Here is a 19,330-nt window from a genome sequence, read left to right on the forward strand (position 1 = left end):
GATATTTTCTGGAGTGATACTTAGTGGATATTTCTTGTTGAGTTGTTAAGGTATGATGATTAGATGGATATTAACAATATTATGGAGGATAATGTGTTGTAGGCTCTAACTCTGTGGGACCCGTAAATGGCATATTTCAACCTCTTTTGTGTTTTTCCTTACTAGTTTAGATTGGTTGTAGTATTGCTATGATGTAAACCTATGTTTGGGATGTGATTTTAGTAATTGAAGCATGATTTGAATATTTAGCCTTATTGGGCTAGTATGGTAGTCTTGAAACTGTAAGTTGGGTAAAGTTGACTTGAGTACCTTGGTTCTAGTCGAAGTTGCTATTTTAGTCTTGAATATAAACTACTTGAAATTTAGAAGATGAACTAGATACATTAGCCTGGTTTGGAGCATAGTATGCCTTTTTATGAAAATTGAGGATTAGAAGTGGGATCGTTTTGCCCACTTAGGCCTAAAATTTTGTTAAGTCTTATGGAATAAGTTTTGGATCTTAGACATAATGAGGCTAGCAAACCTTTGAAAAGGTTACTTCATAACTTGACAACTTGTATTGATGTTCCCATATTGTGGGCTTCGAGTTATAGTTATGATACTTCTTATGGAAGTGATATTGGACGTTTAGAGATGATATTTCTCCTAGATATATTATGTGGCCTATAGAGATGCTATTTCCTTTTAGACTTGATAATTGGCCTATAAAGATGCCATTTCTTCTTAGATATGCAAATTGGCCTAGAAAGGTGATATTCGTAGTCATTATGTATGACCTATCAATCGATATAAGATCTCCTATAGATGATAACATGTTTATTTATATTATTCCTCCAATATTTCAGATACCTCCTATATATGAGATGATTAGAGATATGTTATAACTTATAAATATAATTATCGATATGAGTTTCGGATATGTATATGGGTCTAAGGCTGTGATTATGTTGTTGTGACTATCTCGAATAAATTAATGGGCCAAGGACTATTTTATGATAATGATTGACTATTCGGAGAGTGTTTATCAGTGTAAAGGATATGATTACAGTTTATGAATACATATATGTATGCATACACATCTCTCCGAATTAAAATGGAGAAAGATGTGGTATGTTGCATACAACTTTATTGATTAGATACTAGTGACGGCTAGGAATCTAATGTATTAGTTAATCAACTTGCTTAGTTGAAACATGGTAGCTAGCAATGGTTAATGTGTGACTTATGGTGAGGTTGGGTCTAGCAGTAAGCTTAGTTAGTATTGATGACTAAGTTTGTGATGTCGATAAGTCGATAAACGAGGAATTATGTGTTAATGAGGATAGATGTTAAGAGATGTTGGTAATAAGAGGTGACTAGTTAATAACTTTTAATAGTTGCTAATAGTTAAGCTAGGATTTGTTGGTAATTGATGGTTATATATTGAATGGAGTCAGTTAATAAAAGATGGTTAGGTGACAAGTAGTAATGAGTTGTCTAGTAATGATTAATGGATATAGGATGATTAGTTGATAATAATGAACGATGGATAAATGACACTTTTGGACTCATGATGAACCTTGACTAGATGTTAGATGTTGGATATTAAATAAATAGTAGTTAGTTACTATCCCGTGAATAAAGATTATCTGAAGGATAATGTTTATGTAATAGCTAGAGGTAATGTGATGACTAGCGAACTAATGATTGTACTGTAATAAGTGTTGGTTAGCTAATAACGAGTAGTTGGGAAGTATTGAGTACATAGATATTCTATGGTTATATGACAATTTTATGAATATTTCCATTTATGTTATTCGGTAATGACTTTTATGGTGATATGTTGATGTTGGGCAAGGTCAGAGGGTACTGTTGTGATGATACTGATACCCGACAAAGCCAGACGATTCTGTGGTGATGATGTTCATACTCGACAAGGCTGGAGGATACATTTATAATATGTTGATACTCGAAAAGGTCGGAGGATAATATTGATAATGTGTTGATATCCGGCAAGGACAGTAGTTGATTACGATGATTATGGTCCTGATGAGGATAGTTGTGTGAGTGTGGTATTGATTGTGTACTTTGCATTCATTCCTGCATGCACATCGCCTATCACCAGTATGCACCTATATTATCAGCCATATAGGATGGTTGCGTATATATAGGTAAAAAATATGCCTTGTATTGTTGTATACTGATTAAACCTTTCAAGTATGGGAAGGTGGGGGTATGCATAGGGTTAGCTAGGTATTTTGTTATCTATTAGTTGAAGACTAAAGAGATGGTGTCTGTGAAGGTCCAGTGAAAGAATCATCCCATTGATGAAGCCACTTGGGAGACCGAAGCAGACATGCAGAGCAAGTATCCATATCATTTTGCTGATTCCGATAATTCTTTGTCTTGAGCTTGCTCTTTCAAGGATGAAATTTTTTTAATAGGTATCTGATGTAACAACCCTCCTGGTTGTTTATGAAATTTCCTCATCTTCTCTATTTCAGCTCTCCTCATAGTTGGTGTGTGTGAATTATAACTCTCGGGATGAGTAGTACCAATTATAGAGGTGTTCAGAAGTTATTGAAGTCATTAGTTGGATTATTGAGTTTTAATAAATTTAAGATCGATTACGGTCGACTTTTGATCAAGATGACCTAGGTTTAGTATTTTAATAATTTCAATAGTTCCAAAACATACTTTTTAGTTAATTTACATATTTATTTTATTTCGATGGGGTTTTGAATAAATTTTGAAGATTTACTAAAATTTTAGAATATTTTAGATAATTAGTTTAATTAGTGGTTCAATGAGTCAAACCCACAATCTTTTTACTATTAGATATTACGTCACTTTCAATTGATAGGGTTAAACCTTTTTGAACAGTAGCAGAAAATAAAACCAATGCCAAAGTGAGCGAAAGCTGTGCGGCGTGAGGCAACAGTTTCAGTTGAGAATTTAATTTTAGAAATTGGATGGATCGATATAGTACTAATCTGCCACTACCATGGTTTATTAGAGAGCATGTTTAATTATTATAATTATGGGTTTAGTTACTAGGCGGTGGAAATTCAAGAATGAAATGGTTAGTTAATTGTTACCTTTCTAAGTTCATATGTTAATGATATCGTTAGTTATTTTGTAATGATTGGCAATAATTACTCCATAATAATGAGAGGATATGCTAATAATTTCCTGCATATTAGAGTACTACAGTACTAGTTCCTGTCATGCTTAACTTTGGTTATTGAATTTTGATGAGTTACAGTTTGGTAAATTTTGGTTTTGAGTTTAGAATTCTTAGGGTGAGAATTTGCAAAATGGGTGCTATTAGACTCCTACTCTTACGTGAATTATATATTTGAACAAATTTTTAATGTTTTAAAAATTTGAGGAAGGCCAAGGTACTTGTGGACTAGAGATATTTGTATTCTTCGGTTGAGGCGGGTTACGGTTTAATTGGATTTTAGACACGACTTAATTGAGTGTATTCTCCTAAATTGGATACTTGTGGATTGGTATTCAGACATGCTTGAAATCGTTGATGTTTGGATTGTTGATTTGTGTATAAATGTTTATTGGAAAAATTGACTTGTTGGAATTGTCTTATGACTTTAAGTGTACTTGTAAACATGGTACATTGTGTTGTATTCTGTGAGGTTGTGTAAATTGATATTGATGATACTTGTTTATATTTATTATGGATCGGGTACCACGCCAATATGTTTATATTTATGTTCGATCGGGTACCACACTGGTACGTTTATATTTATGTTGGATCGGGTACCACGCTGGTACTTTTATATTTATGTTGGATTGGGTATCACACCGGTATGGTACATGAACATAGATTGTTCCCTGCAGGTCATGACTATTTGGGCAAAAATAAGTCCCATAGCATTTATTTATATATTTGTGTTATTTCTGAGGATATTTACAGTATGGTTAATACTCTTGATGGTTATGTGGATTATTTGTGAACAGTGTTTGACCTGTTGTTGTTGTATTATTGATTCATTGAATATTTGTTGTCTAACGATGACTGTCTACTTTTTATTTGATCTATGTTGTGTACATGCTATTAAATTTAATATCCAAAGACCATATTCAATTCTTTTGGTTGCTTCATTGATTGACAAACATCAATGTTCGCCTTTAGATCTTTGAGCTTGAATTATATCTCATTTTTCTCCAAATCCACCAACACTCTTCCCGTGGCTAGAAATTATCTACTTGGTATGATGGGAACCTCTAAGTCAACCTTATATTAAAAAATTACAAAATTCTCCAGAATTATATGAATTTTCACCTTTACCAACACATCACATAGAATATTCATAGGTTGCTTGATGGAATGGCCTACCATCAATAACAACATAAATGTTAACTTGGTTATTCCTAGGCCCAACTTCTAATATATGGCTAAACACATAAAGTTGATTCTTGCTCCAAGACTGCAAAGTGCCTTATCAAAATTAAAAGCACCAATTGTGAGCATAATAGAGAATGCTCTCCGATTGGATTTTATTTGACCAGTGATTTTGTTGTAGTGATACTGCAATGATGATGATTATTCACTAGTTTATATCTCACTGTTCTCTTCTTAGTAAACAAGTCCTTCATAAATACCATGCTTCCTGACATTTGTTCAAATGCTTCAATAAATAGAATATTTACAAACAAATTATTCAACATGGCCATAACCTTACTAAATTTAACCTATTCTACCTTTTTGTTCACCCTTTGTTACCATGGAGAAGGGGCTTAGGAATTTAGATATAGGCCTTGCCACTTCTTTTCCCTTATTTTGACTTAACTCATCTCCATCCATAAATTTAGGAGGCTGTCTGGTAGTATCATACTTTTTACTTACCAATTCCATCTTTTTAGACTCGGGTGGATAAATTTTCAATAAACCATTTTAAACAGTAACTCCATCTTCGAATGTAACAACATTCATATGTCAATGAACTTTTAGATGTCACTCAAGTAATATTTTACCAATTCTTATGATGATAGCAATACATGTTCCATCATTCCTCGAATTTTGCACTATATCACTTGGTAAATTTCCACTCTTCTATTGATTAAATGCTATGGATTATAGATTTATTTGGTGCTTCAATTGCTTAATAGAAGTGGAATAGAAATTCACCAGCTAACTCAGAGTTAATAAGTCACTTTTTATCTCTTTCCGTGCATCAGTCAGTTCTACGGATTTTTGAAATTTAGCTATCATCTCTTCAATAGACAACTTCCCAGAGTCATTGGTAATGTTATCACAACTTCCTTTTGGAACATACTACTCACTACGATTGCCCTTATTTTTCTAATTCCCTTTCTTTCTATATCTATAACAAGCCTTGTAATAATAGCTATCCCTTTGATAGTTTAAACCTTAACATACTTTTCCATTAGCTCAAAAAACCCCTGGTTATTAAAATAATTAGCTTTTTCTTCTTAATTTGATTTTGGTATCTCTATTATGGAACCTAACTGCCATTAGTTTTCCCAAAATTGCCTGACAATAATCGTTTGTTGATTAAGTCCATGTCTTTGTCATGTTCTTCTTAGATTTGATGTTATTCCCCCGATATATAAACAGAGTATATGTTGCTTTCTACATTAGATTACTTACTATGCTATGCTTTACTAGGTTTTCTTAACCTATAAAATATCTCAGTCACCTCAGTAATAGTACAATCAATAAAAGCACTACTTGCTGCCTTATCCACTATTGGTTTTATTATTGAATTCAATGACTTGTAGAAAGTCAGCATAAAGTGTTCATCAATCATTTTGGTATTTTGGCACATAATCAACTTTGTTCTGACCTCAACCAAGTTTCATGTACAACCTTATTAGGCAGTTTCCTATAATTACTAATCTCATCCCTAAACTATAACAAACTAGAAGGTAGAAAGGACCTTTCTAGGAAAGTGTCTTTCAATTGCCTCCTATTTGTTATAGAATTAGGTACAAGCTCAGTCAACCAACAAGTTGTCTCCCCTAATATATACAATGGGAATAACTTCAATCGAATTCCATTCTTCAAAACTATATAATAGTTAAAGGATTTGAAAATGTTGATAAATTTTACAAGGTGCATTTTTGGATCACCCCTAGAGTGTCCTCCAAAAATCTCTTTAAGATTGAGAAATTGCATTACTATGCTACTGATGTTAAACTTCACCATATGAGCCAATGGAGGTAATACAATTACACCCATAATACCGGTTCCATCAATATTAATATCATCATCATCCAAGGTAAATTTATCCACAGACTGTCGGCCTCCATTACCTTATGCTTGATGATTTTGGTTAGTTGGTGTGACATTGTTTGCATTTCTCCTATTAAATGGATCAACCAGTGCATCATCTCCTAGGTTATTATTTTCATTATTATACACATGACATTCTATTGGTTAAAATAAGTTACGGCAAGTGCAACCAATTCCTTTGCTTTTTGTTGTGTTTCCATATTTCTCCTCAGAGTTCTAGGGAATTTAGGATCAAAAGTTAGCAGAGGTTCTCATGAAAAACAAGTCAGCTCCATGCACAACTAATAGCCTATGAACAAAAAATAATAAATCAAAGTAATATTAGGAAATGAGGCTAAAATATTCCAAACACACATGAACTTACAAGACAAATGTACTCCCCAGAAAAAAAGGCCAATCTTTATATACCCAAACTACAACTATCTTTATGAAGTATAACTGGTCATTGTCAAATATACAACCCAACAAAGTTTAGGGTGAGATCCCATAAGGAATAGGGTGCTAATCAAGTTGTATGTAGTTCACCTGATAATTAATGATCAGTTTCCATGAAATAAGGAGGTTGTATTATGAAAAGTATAATTAATTATCGTTTCTTCAAGATGCTAATGTAATTCTATATGTATGAAAAAATAAGAAAGGACAAAGTAGGATTATATTAACTTTGATGTTTAATCACTTCAGAATTATGGTATATATGAATTTGTACCACTGTATGCAATTCTAGGGAAATTAATGTAAATTATCTATCAAAGTGTTTCCTAGCCATTAAACATGGTATTTTCTTTAATTCTTTCAAATGAAATCTAATACGATACTAATTCAGTGTAATCCTTAATAGGCTAATCTAGTTAAAGCATTAATTTTTATTAAGACTTGAAAACTCTAGACTCTTGTTACTAATCCCTTTTCCCAACAATAACTTCTTTACTCTAGCAATCTATTTTACAGGGCTTTTTCTAAATTTTACAACTAATATAACCAATTAAAAACTAAAGAGAAAAGAAATTTTTAGAAGTAAATTTCTACTAGGGATACCAAAACATTAGTTATGGTGTTTTAGCAACTTATGACAAGAAAATAAATGTAAAAGATTATTTCCATATTTTATGAACTAGAACATATGAGATAGAAATTTGGAGCTCAAATCTACAAAACAATAATATTGTATTTTAAACAGTAAAAACTCCAAAAGATTGTTTCTCCAAAGCTATGTACATTATAAAATCATTTAAATATCAAAATAAACCTATTATAAACCCTAAAATAGGTATTTATAGGCTCTAGTAAAATGGAAATTTATATTTCAAATCTAGACTACAGCTTCATAGTTGAAAACATAGGTGACAGTCCTTTAATTATGTGATGGTTCGTTAGTTGAACTGTCACCTGTTACTTGATTAGATCTATTCAGTTTTTATCATGACTACTTTAGTGATGGTACATCACTCATCCGAGGCCTCTCAGTATAAGATTCAGCTGTCCTAAGTTCCATAATGATTATGTTTCAATGTAATGACTTGGGTGACAGTTTCTTACATCCTTGATAGCCCATTAGTTTGACTATCATAAATTTAGTTTTTCCACTTCTTTCTACTTCATACTTATAGACAGGGCAATGATCCATCAGGGTATTAAAAGCTCGTTAGATAAAACGTCCCAGACATTAATAGCTCAAAGTTTCTTTTTCTCATTCTCTTGAGTTTGATTCCTGATATCAAGCATAAAACATATTAAAAATGGCAATAGTCACTGGAAAACATGAAAGTATCCATCAATAAAGATGTAAAATGTACCATCATAAGCTAGTACATCAATACCAGGCTTTTGTCTATAGAATTCTTCTTTGTAGTGTTAAATATTGACTTAATTCATGTTGAAATATTTGAATGATAATCCTATTACGGGAAAAAGGATGCTCCTCAAAGAACTATTCTTTGATTCTAACAATGTCTTATCTATTCACTAGCTATTTGAAAATATCCCCAAACTTTTCTTTACTTTATAAAGATAAAGCTAATTTTGTCCTTAACAATTTAAACGTCAGAGAAAAAAGAATATCATTTTCCTTAAAATTACACCATGTTGTTCTTACTACTTCCTTAAATTCTCATTTAAGACAAAAATTTTAGAAATTTAAGAGGCTTGGAATTCTGAGTAATGAAATTACCACATTAAAGTAATAGAGGGGCATGATAAGATCATGTCCTATCAAAGTATTTCATTTCCATATTACTAAATGAACCCAATAAAGCCTTATTTACCACCAGTCTATCTAATCTATAAAATACAATCCCCATATACTTAACTATCCCACTAGGAGATGGGCTGCCCTTGAATGTCAAACAATTCATTAGATTTGATACAAAGTTAAACTCCTCATACTCCTATGTCAGCATAGGAAGATCATTAAGTTTCTTTTCAACATTTAATATCACATTTAGATCACCCTACACTATCCAAAGTAACCTCCGTGAGACATAAATATCATCCCACAAACTTAATCTCTCTGATGAACTGTATTTTACATACACTTTGCAGAAATGATTGACTTACCAGCGTCAATAAAGGTAATTTTTAAAGTTATTTGTTGTTCTTTATTTACAATATTTCAATAAGGATATTCTTTAATAAGAGTCTGTATATTCCCATTTGAATTATAGGTAGCATACTACATTTCCAATCATTTTTATATTCTTGAATATGTCTTGCATCTTGAAAAAGCAACATTTTATCAATAACAGAAAATATAAGACTATGTAACATCAACACTTTATGAAAGAAATGTTATGTCCTCCCAGATAGTATATTAAAAACCAAGTCCTTCAAAATCATTGGATTTAGATCTCAGTGCTTTTTTGGATTCACCTATGTACGCTCATAATTTTTTTCTTATGATTTATTTACTTTACCTTAATTTTAAAAGATTTTTTTAAGCCTATGCCTTTCATCAACGTATTGGAATTGTGCTGATTTTTTTGTCTGTTCCAAGTTTTTCTTATTTTATATGCATAAACCATCATTGTTGATTCGGATCATAGATTCTATCATGGCATGCCATCATAAGTGATTATATTTAGCATTAGGTTAAATGATATGTCGTAGTAATGGTGATAAAATTTACATAAATATACCTTTTTCTATCCTTTTATAATTGCAAAAATACAAATCAATAACTATTCACAAGTTGTATCGCCTCCGTAACTACTAAATCTATATTATCCACATGGTGGGGCTCCTAAAAAATTAGAAACAGTCAATGAATGTCTATCTTCCTTTTGCACACTATTGTCACATGTATTCAAATTGTATCCCTCTTTCTTATCACTATCTTTATTTTAAGGTTCTTTATTACGTATACTAGATCACTATTATATTCTTTCAGAAGAACATGCACAGTTAATGCAACTTCTCCTAATGATGAGTCAATTTGGATGGTTTATTGACATGTGTATTTGTATTTTTCACTACCATATTTTTCAGGACATGATGTTATCATCCAATTCCCATCCATAAAATCATACCTCTGCCAACCTCAAAGACATAAAAACAACCCACGAGATATCTACATGACCTAACATATGTCTGAAATATAACCTTAAAAATTTATCAATCCACACTTACTGAATGCCAACTATAGGGTAAAAAGGCACTTAAAAACTCAAATAAAATACTTATCTCTCACTACAAAGACAGTAATAAAGCCCAACATACACTAAGATCAATGGTCAAAATATAAAAATCAACACCATAAGGAAATAAATCATCCCTTGAACATCCATCTAAATAAATCCCTCAAATTGAAAGAAAATAGAATTGGTATGTAGTGTATAGGCCAGTCAACCTATTGATCAGGTCTCATCACACCTCTTTTTCTTATTCACCTCTGTAGGCTTGCTATTTTTCTTTTATGATATTTTTGATTTCACTTAACTTGAAAATATGTTGTTAAGCCTACACCCTTTATCAATTTATTGGAATCCTGCTAGTTCTATGTCTCCTCAAAGTCTTTATTTTTTATTCCTACATAGTTATTGTTGTTTGGGATCCTAGATTCTCTCATGCAATACCTACATAGATGATTATATTTAACATAAGGGAATAGGATATATGGCAGTAATTTTTATAAAATTTGTAGAAATAGGCCTTTTTCTATCCTTTTGTAATTGCAGAGATAGGGCTCGATAACTGTTCACAACTTGTATCTCCTCTATAAATAGTAAAAGTATATTATCCACTGAGAGGTGCTCCCACAAAACTAGAAAATGCTAGGGAAATTCTAATGTCCTCTTGAACACTATTGTCACCTATACTGAAATTATATCATTCTTTTTATCACTGTCTCTATTTTAAATATCTTTATTTCCTAAACTAGATCACTGTTAGATTCTATTATAAGAACATGAATAGTAATTATTTCTCCTAATAATGAGTCAATTGGAATACTTGATTAATCTATGTAATTGTATTTGTCACTACCCTTTTTCCTCAGAAATAAGGCCATCATCCAATTCCTCTCCGAAAAACATACCTCTACTAATTTTAGAAGGATAAAACCTTCTCATAAGAAATCTACATGACCTAACATAAGTCATCCAAACCTTAACATTAAACAATTCACATAAACTGAATACCATTTTTAGGGTAAAGAGCAACTTTAAACTCAACTCAAATACCCATCTCTCACAAAGAAGCCTTTTAAAAAGTCCACAATAAACTAAAATCAATGGTCAAAGTTAGTAAAAACCAACACCGTGAGCAAAAAATCCTCCCTCTAACATCCATCTAAATCAATCTCTTAAGATAAATAAACACAAAAATGGTAGGTAATGTGTGGGCCCAGTCAAATTGTCGATAAGCTCTCATCTCACCTCTTTGTTTGATTAACCCATGGACGCTTGTATTTTTTTCTTATGATTTTTTACTTTCTCTTAACTTAAAAGATTGTTACGCCTACACCTTTCATCAATTTATTGAAATTATTTATGTACCATATCTTTTCCAAGTCTTTCTTATTCTGTATGATGAAAATTTCATTATTATTTTAATCCAAAATTCTCTCAAGTAATATCTTCATAGGCAATTCTATTTAGCATGAGGTTATATGATATGTTTTAGTAATGGTGATAAAACTTGGAAATATAGACATTTTCTCATCATTTTGTATTGGCAAAGAATATGCTTGATAAATATTCACAACGTGTATCTCCTCTATAACTATTAAATATATATTATCCACCTTTAGTAGATTCTAAAAAACTTGAAACTACCAAGGTAAGTCTGTCTTCCTCTGGCACACTATTACCACCTGTACTTCAACTGTGTCCCACATTCATATCACTATCTCTATTTTGAAGTTCAATATTCTAAATACTAAATCACAACTTGATTCTAACAGACGAATATGAACAGTTACTACAACTTCTCCTAATATGAGTCAACTGCGATACTTGTCTAACCATTATATTTGTATTTGTCACTTCCTTATTATTTAGGAAATTATGTTATCATTAAATTCCTATGCACAAAATCATACCTCTGCCATTCTCAAAAGGATAAATCCAATTCATGAGATATCTAAATGGTTTAACATAAGTTTGTAATGCAACCTTTAAAATTAAATAATCCACATAAATTTAATGCCAATTATAGTGTAAAAAACAACTTAAAACTAAACTCAAATACCCATCTCTCACTAAGAAAACTTTTAAAAAGCCTAACTTAAACAAAGATCAATTGTTAAAATTAGTGAAGCCCAACACCATGTGGAAATATATAATTTCTTTCATATCCATCTAAATTAATCTCTCAAAATGAATGAAAAATAAAATTAGTAGGTAATGCGTAGACCAGTCAACTTGCCGATATGGTCTTATCTCCCCTCTTTTTTAGATTCACCAATGTAGGCTTGCTATCTTTTTTCTTATGATTCCTTTTTTTCTCTTAACTTAAAGTGATGTTGTTAAGCTTATGCCTTTCATCAATCTAATATAATTGTGTTGGTTCTATTAATCTTCAAATTCCCTCTTATTTTGTATGCTTACACTGTCATTATTATTTTGGATCCTAGATTCTCTCATGTAATACTAAAACACCCTTGGTTTATATCCTTAGAAGTTTTATTATATTTTGGATTCTAGACATAATACAACTAGGGGGTACTAGTTGTATAATAGGGTATCGTATCATAACTAGTGTAGTTTGGTTTGTTTTTGCCCAACGCATGAATGAATCATACTAGTCGTATAATAGGGTTCTAGTAGCATGATTCCAATCCTATCTTTCTCGATGTTTAACCTAGAGGAGTTTATTATGGAAAAGGTACAAATTAAGGGTACGAGTCATATAGTTGGGCATAGATTAGCCTTTGTTGTCATATGTTGGATATTATTTGGGTCCATGGAAAGGACTAAGGTACAAGACAAGGGACCTATTATACCCTAGGATAAGGTTTGGGGTGGTGGCCATACCCTTCTCGGCATAAATCTTATCCTCTTTAGGCCCCATGACTTATACAACTCTTCGGACATTATTTACCCTATTACTCTAATCTTAAACACTTCGAAACTCTTTCAAATTCTTTCAAGGCTCTTGGGTAAACAAAATCTAGAGTTTCATAAACAAGGTTAATTTTTGGCTTACAATGGTGGTTTCTCTATGTCAACTTCATAATCTAAGGCGTGTTACTCCTTGCTCATTGTTAGTTCCAACTAAAGGCATGTTTCATGTATGGTTTTTATGGTATAATTATTGTATGGTTTTATGTTTTAAATATATATTGAGGGGTTTGGTTATAAATGGTTTGCCCAAGTTTTAATTATAGTTTTCATATTTTAATATTTTAATTATAGTTTTCAGGAGTTGAGGATAGTAATAGTAAAGAAATTTGTTAATCTGAAATATGGGAAGATGTCGGTAAAGAAGTATGCCCTGAATTTTCACTAGTTGTCTCAGAATACACCAGAGATGGTGTCTGATATGATGGACCAAATGAGGAAGTTTACATTCAGACTATCTCGTGAATTGTCCTTAAAAGCAAGACTACATTATTGATCAAGTACATGGATATCTATAGGTTGGTTGTTCATATGCAATAGATGGATGTGTAAACAAAGGCAAGCTAAGATAGGGGAAAGGCAAGGAAAGAAGTCTACGTTATTTGAGCAAGTTAGCGGGCAAAAACAAAGTGGTAGTGATATTCGTAAGTAGCAAAACAAGAAGTGGGGGAGTATTTGTTTATTCTCCACATCTAATGTTCCCTCCTTGAAGCCATCAGGAGACAGGCGTCATCAGGGTGGCGATAACTTTAGAACATAGAGTGCCTAATCTCAGGCTCATAGGGCTCAGTTAGCTTTATAATGCCCTTCTTATAGGTTTATGGTCGATTACATTGGGGTTTCTATGATTTAGGGAGCGATAGGTGCTTCAAATAATGTTAGCCAGGCCATACTGTTAGAAATAATATGGTTGGTAATGTTTCTTTGGGAGTGAATAAGGTTATGGTTGCTTCGTCTTTGGCTTCAACCCCAAGGGGTACAACATCTCATTCTTGCACTGGTCGAAATAATCTTTATTCTCTAACTACCCGACATGAATTTGAGACAGCGCCTCTGGTGTGTTGCAACTCTTTTCCTTTGATGTATATTATTTACTTGATCTGGGGTCCGCTCTCTCTTATGTGACACCTTTTGTGGCCATACATTTTGGTTTTGGTTCAGAGTGTATTTTATCTCCTTTTTATATTTCTATCTTAGTATGTGACTCTATCATCAGTAAAAGAGTCGATAACAGGTGTGTGGTATCTGTCAGTAGTAAAAAGACTATCATGGATTTTTTTGAGATAGATATGGTGGACTTTGATGTTATTCTTGGGATGAATTGGTTATATTGGTGCTATGCATCCCTATATTGTTGGACCCTTATTGATCTATTTAAGTTCCCTGGTGAATCAGTTATTGAATAGGAGGCTGGTTCTCTAGCTTTTAAGGGGAAATTTATATCTTATCTTAGTGATCGGAGATTAATCTCCAATGAGTTTCTCTATCATCTATTCTGGGTTAATGAGTCTTAACTCGGAGGGTCTTTCATTGTATTCAGTTCTGGTGGTGAATGAGTTTTCCTGAGCTCTTTCCTGATGACCGTCCTTGTGTTTCTCCAGATAAGAGATTGAGTTTGGTATTGATTTTATTTATGAAAACAGTCCAATTTCTATTCACCCTTATTGAATGGCTCCAACAGAGTTGAATAAACATAAGGGGAAGCATAAGGATTTATTTGATAAGGGTTTCATCCATCCTAGTGTGCCCCCATGGGGCATACTGGTGATATTCATATGCAAGATGGATGGTTCCCTTAGGATATGTATTGATTATCGGTAGTTGAATAAGGTGATGGTTAAGAAAAAGTATCATCTCCCAAGGATAGCTGACTTGTTTGATCAGTTATAGTGAGTAAATTTTTTTTTCTGAGATTGATCTTGGGCAGAGGTATCATCAATTTAAGATTAGGTAGGTGGATATTCCTAAGACAGCTTTCCATACACGATATGGGAACTTTCAATTTCTGGTTATGTCATTTGTGTTGACTAATGTTCGTGCGGCATTCATGGATTTCATTAAATGGTTCTTTCATTAGTTTTGAGATGTATTTGTCATTCTGTCCATTGATGACATTTGGTATACTCTAAGAGTGAGGTTGTTCATGCCAATCACCCCCGTGTTGTGTTGCAGACTCTAAAAAAATTGCAGTTGTATGCTAAATTATCTAAATGTCAATTCTGGTTTAACATTGTTACTATTATGGGCCATATTATTTCTAGTGAGAGGATTATTGTCACTTGGTTTGATTCTTGTAAGGGTAGTTTCGAGAAACTAAAGGATAAGAAAACTCGGCTCTGGTTTTGACCTTTCCATAAGACAGTAACTCATTTGTTGATTACTATGATGCATCCTGTGTGAGATTAGTTTTTCTCATATCTTTTATGGAAAGGTAATACCCTATGCTTCTAGTCAGTTGAAGGTACTTGAGAGAAATTATCCTACTCATAATTTAGAGCTGTTAGTAGTGGTGTTTTCATTGAAAATCTAGTGGCAATATTAGTATGGGGTCCATGTTGATATCTTTTTCGATCATAAGAGTCTACAGTATGTATTCACTCAGAAGGAGCTGAATCTCAGGCAAAGAAGATGGCTTTAGCTTTTCAAAGACTATGATATACCACCCAGGTAAAGCTAATATGGTTGCTGATGTGCTTAGTAGGTTTTCCATTGGGAGTCTTGCTCATGTGCATTAGGAAAACAAACGTTGATGAAGGATATTCACCGTTTGGCTAACCTTGGAGTTCATCTCATACACTTCAAGGATGGTGATATGTTGGTATAAAAGGTTATGTGATCATCTCTTGGTGAAGAGATAAAGGAGATATAGATGTTAGATCTAGTCTTGTTAAGGATCAAGGGTGATGTAGGTGGGCAAAAAGTGATGGTATTTCAGATTAGTTGTGATGGTACCTTGCAGTACTAAGGGAGGTTATGTATTCGTGATATTGATTGGTTGCGAGAAAAGATAGTGGCTGAGGTGCATGAATAGTGTTATGTTATTCATTCATACTCAGCAAAAATGTATCTAATGGAGATATATTAGTGGAATAGTATGAAGAGGGATGAGGCAGATTTTGTGGCCAGATGTATGGTGTATCAAAAAGTGGAAGTTAAGCATCTGAGGCCTGGAGGGTTTTATTAAGAAATTTAATTGCCAAAATGGAAATGGAAAGTAATCAACATGGATTTTGTTACTAGGCCCCTTAGTCTCGGAATGAACTTAATTTAGTTTGGGTCATCGTGGATAGGATGACAAAGTTAATTCACTTTTTGCTAGTGAAATCTAACGTTTTTACTAAGGATTGTGCGAGGTTGTATCTTCATGAATTTGTAAAGCTGCATGGGGTACCTATTTCTATAATCTCTGATTGTGTTAATCAATTTACATCTCACTTTTTGTGGTCTTTTCAAAAAATGTTGGGGGACTAAGATTAGTTTGAGTATAACTTTCCTTCATCGGTTAGCTGGGTAAGAAGAAAGGACTAGTCAGACATTATAGGACATATTTCTTGTGTGTATGATTGACTATGGTGGTAGTTGGGTTGAGTATCTACCTCTTGTAGTGCTTTCTTACAATAATAACAACCATTCTAGAATTGGCATGTCTCATTTTAAGGCATTGTATAGTAGGAGGTATAGATCTTCTATTGGGTTGTTCGAGCTTGGTAAGGAGGATATGTTTGGCCCAAATTTAGATTAAAGACCATGGAGAAGGTAAAGGCAATTTGGGATAGGATTAAGTCTTCCCAAAGTCGCCAAAAGTCCTATACGGATATGAGGCATAGGGACTTTGAGTTTTAGGTTAGGGGTCAAGTATTCGTAAACTTGTCTCCCATGAAGGGAGTAATGCAATTTTGGAAGAAGGGGAAGCTTAGTCCTGTAACGTCCCAAAATATCATCCCGAGACGCCATGCGGTGCCTAAGGATACACGTAGCCTCAAGCTAACCTTTTAAGCCAAAACACTACCCTTGGGTTCCAACTCAACAACATACACGCTACGCTAAGGATATATATAAGTACATATCATATCACATCACACATGGCATGGAATATCATTAGACTGTACATATATGGAATGTCTATACACAAAGCAACCCAACAATACACTAGTCTGACATAGCCTCTACACAGAAAAATCAACGAGCCATTATGACAAACCCCCAACTGACTCAACAAACCAAAGGGATCACAATACAACATCACCATAACTAGAAACTTCGTTGTCGAACCATGAGGACTCACCACTAAAGAAAAGTAGATGCGGTAATCGGATATCACTGTCGCGGCTGCGGCTGAGTACTTGAACCTACATCATGTTAAGAATGTAGCCCATAGAGAAATATGTGGGTTAGCACAAGATATGTATTGACTATGTGGGGGCATATGCAAAATATAAATAATATCATAAATTTCGTAAAAACGTACATACGGACCATAATGACACACCTGGCTTAAGTGACATTGAATCATGCAACTCATAACATCTTAGATAGGAAATATAGGAGAAAAACCTCATAAATCTTTATAGATCATCATAGGCAACTTGACTTACCACATCAAAACTCGGAGTGACTCGATATTTCAATAAACATGACTCTTATGGACAGGGGAGTTTCCTATAACCAAAAACACCACGTGAACTACATCGAATACCAATGTTTGAAACTCCCGTTGGCAGGAGAATCATACTCTTTGCTAGGGAGTACGACCTTAAAAATGCAGTAATCACAATCGGTCTCTCAGGCCAATAATATCATCATCAAACAACCCTATGGAGGTACATAGGTTTGGGGAAATACCAAATTTCCCTCTCGGTGCTAAGTACTACTCCCCGACAAGCTCAGAACGCGTTAGAAAATCCACCACAACATCACAAGGGTCTATCATAAAGACCAAATCAAATCTCTTTCTCATTTATCAAATCATATCAATTTGTGGATTCCTAACTCAACACATTTTAGTTCAAAACATTTTAATCTTCCTCAACATAAACAAGGTATCAATGCATCGAACCATAACTGACTCGACATTTAGACAAGGATATGAAGACTCAATACATAATATTTTCAACAATTTGACTCATCAAAACCATTCAAAAAATACCAAGACTCATTGCAACTTCAATATCAACATTTCTAAATTTGCCATCCAACTTTTATTTAATGGTACTTGAGACATCAATACATAGTAGGGATATAGAATTTCCAATATCAATTATAAATTCATAATAAGGAAATAGTGGAATGATAGTATAAATCAAGGCTTAACAAATTAAACCATCATACTCTCATAATCAAATACTTTTTGGACATAATTCCATCCCAACATCATACACATATCGGATGACATAATCCCATAGCTCATGGACAATAATATAAGATATAAAACTATATTTTCAATTCATGGTAAAACATGTAAAATCTCATGTCAATGTAATTCAACAAAAATACTAGGTACAAGATCGAAAGGATAATCTTGTTCAAAGCCCCATATACCTAAAAATGGAAGATGAATATGAACTTTCGAATTTGGAACTTTACTAGCGAAAATAAAGGGTGCTTCTTGAAGTCCTTAACATGATCAACTCGAATCCCAAATTAATTTGAAATTTCTACGGTTCAATCAAGAGACATAAAAGGATGAAATTTGGAGTAGTAGGGTTGAGGTTTGAGCTTTAGGAAATTTTGGAGAAAAATGAGCTATTGAATGCTCTTAATGGGCTTAAATCCATGGTCTACCTGGATAGATTGGAGTGGGAATGACCAAAATACCCTTAAAAATCAAATAATGTCAAATCTGTCCTTTGGTAGACTATTTTGATAGTCTAAAGTAGATCGACGATAACTTCTTTCTTCGATGGCCAAATGGGATGAAACCAATTTCATTGGAAAGAGTAATTTCAGAGATTTCTATTGATATATAGTAGCTCACCCATATCATTATGTACAAGGAGTTATTATAATATGAAGTTGACACTAAAATTCGCCTGGCGTCAGTATTTTTTCCCTGCACATTTATTGTTCACCACTATTCACGGTTATATCTGATCATAACTCATCACTCGAGTTTCCGTTTTGGATGATCCATATATTGTTTGAAAGCTTATTCGATGCTCTACGCATTGATTGGTTGCATATCCAGAAATTCCACACAGAAAAATTATTAATCACGATAAAGAACAAAATTCAACACATATTCGTCCAAGATCTTAACGAATTTTTTTTTCTAGGGCATCACTTCATATCCTCCTTGGAAACATTCTTCCTCGAATGTTGATAGTTAGGTCAAGAATACTATGAAAATAAGTATATAGATAAAAATCATCTTGCCCAAGCATATACTCCATTTTAGATTTTTTTGGATATCGTAGAAAATACACAAGCCAAGATAAATATAGCAATAAGGATTAAATCAAAAGAGAACGATACCTTTGACATGCTCAGGATTCGTAGGAAAGAGTTGGGGATATTT

Source organism: Capsicum annuum, chromosome 8, assembly GCF_002878395.1.
Source record: "Capsicum annuum cultivar UCD-10X-F1 chromosome 8, UCD10Xv1.1, whole genome shotgun sequence".
NCBI lineage: Eukaryota > Viridiplantae > Streptophyta > Magnoliopsida > Solanales > Solanaceae > Capsicum > Capsicum annuum.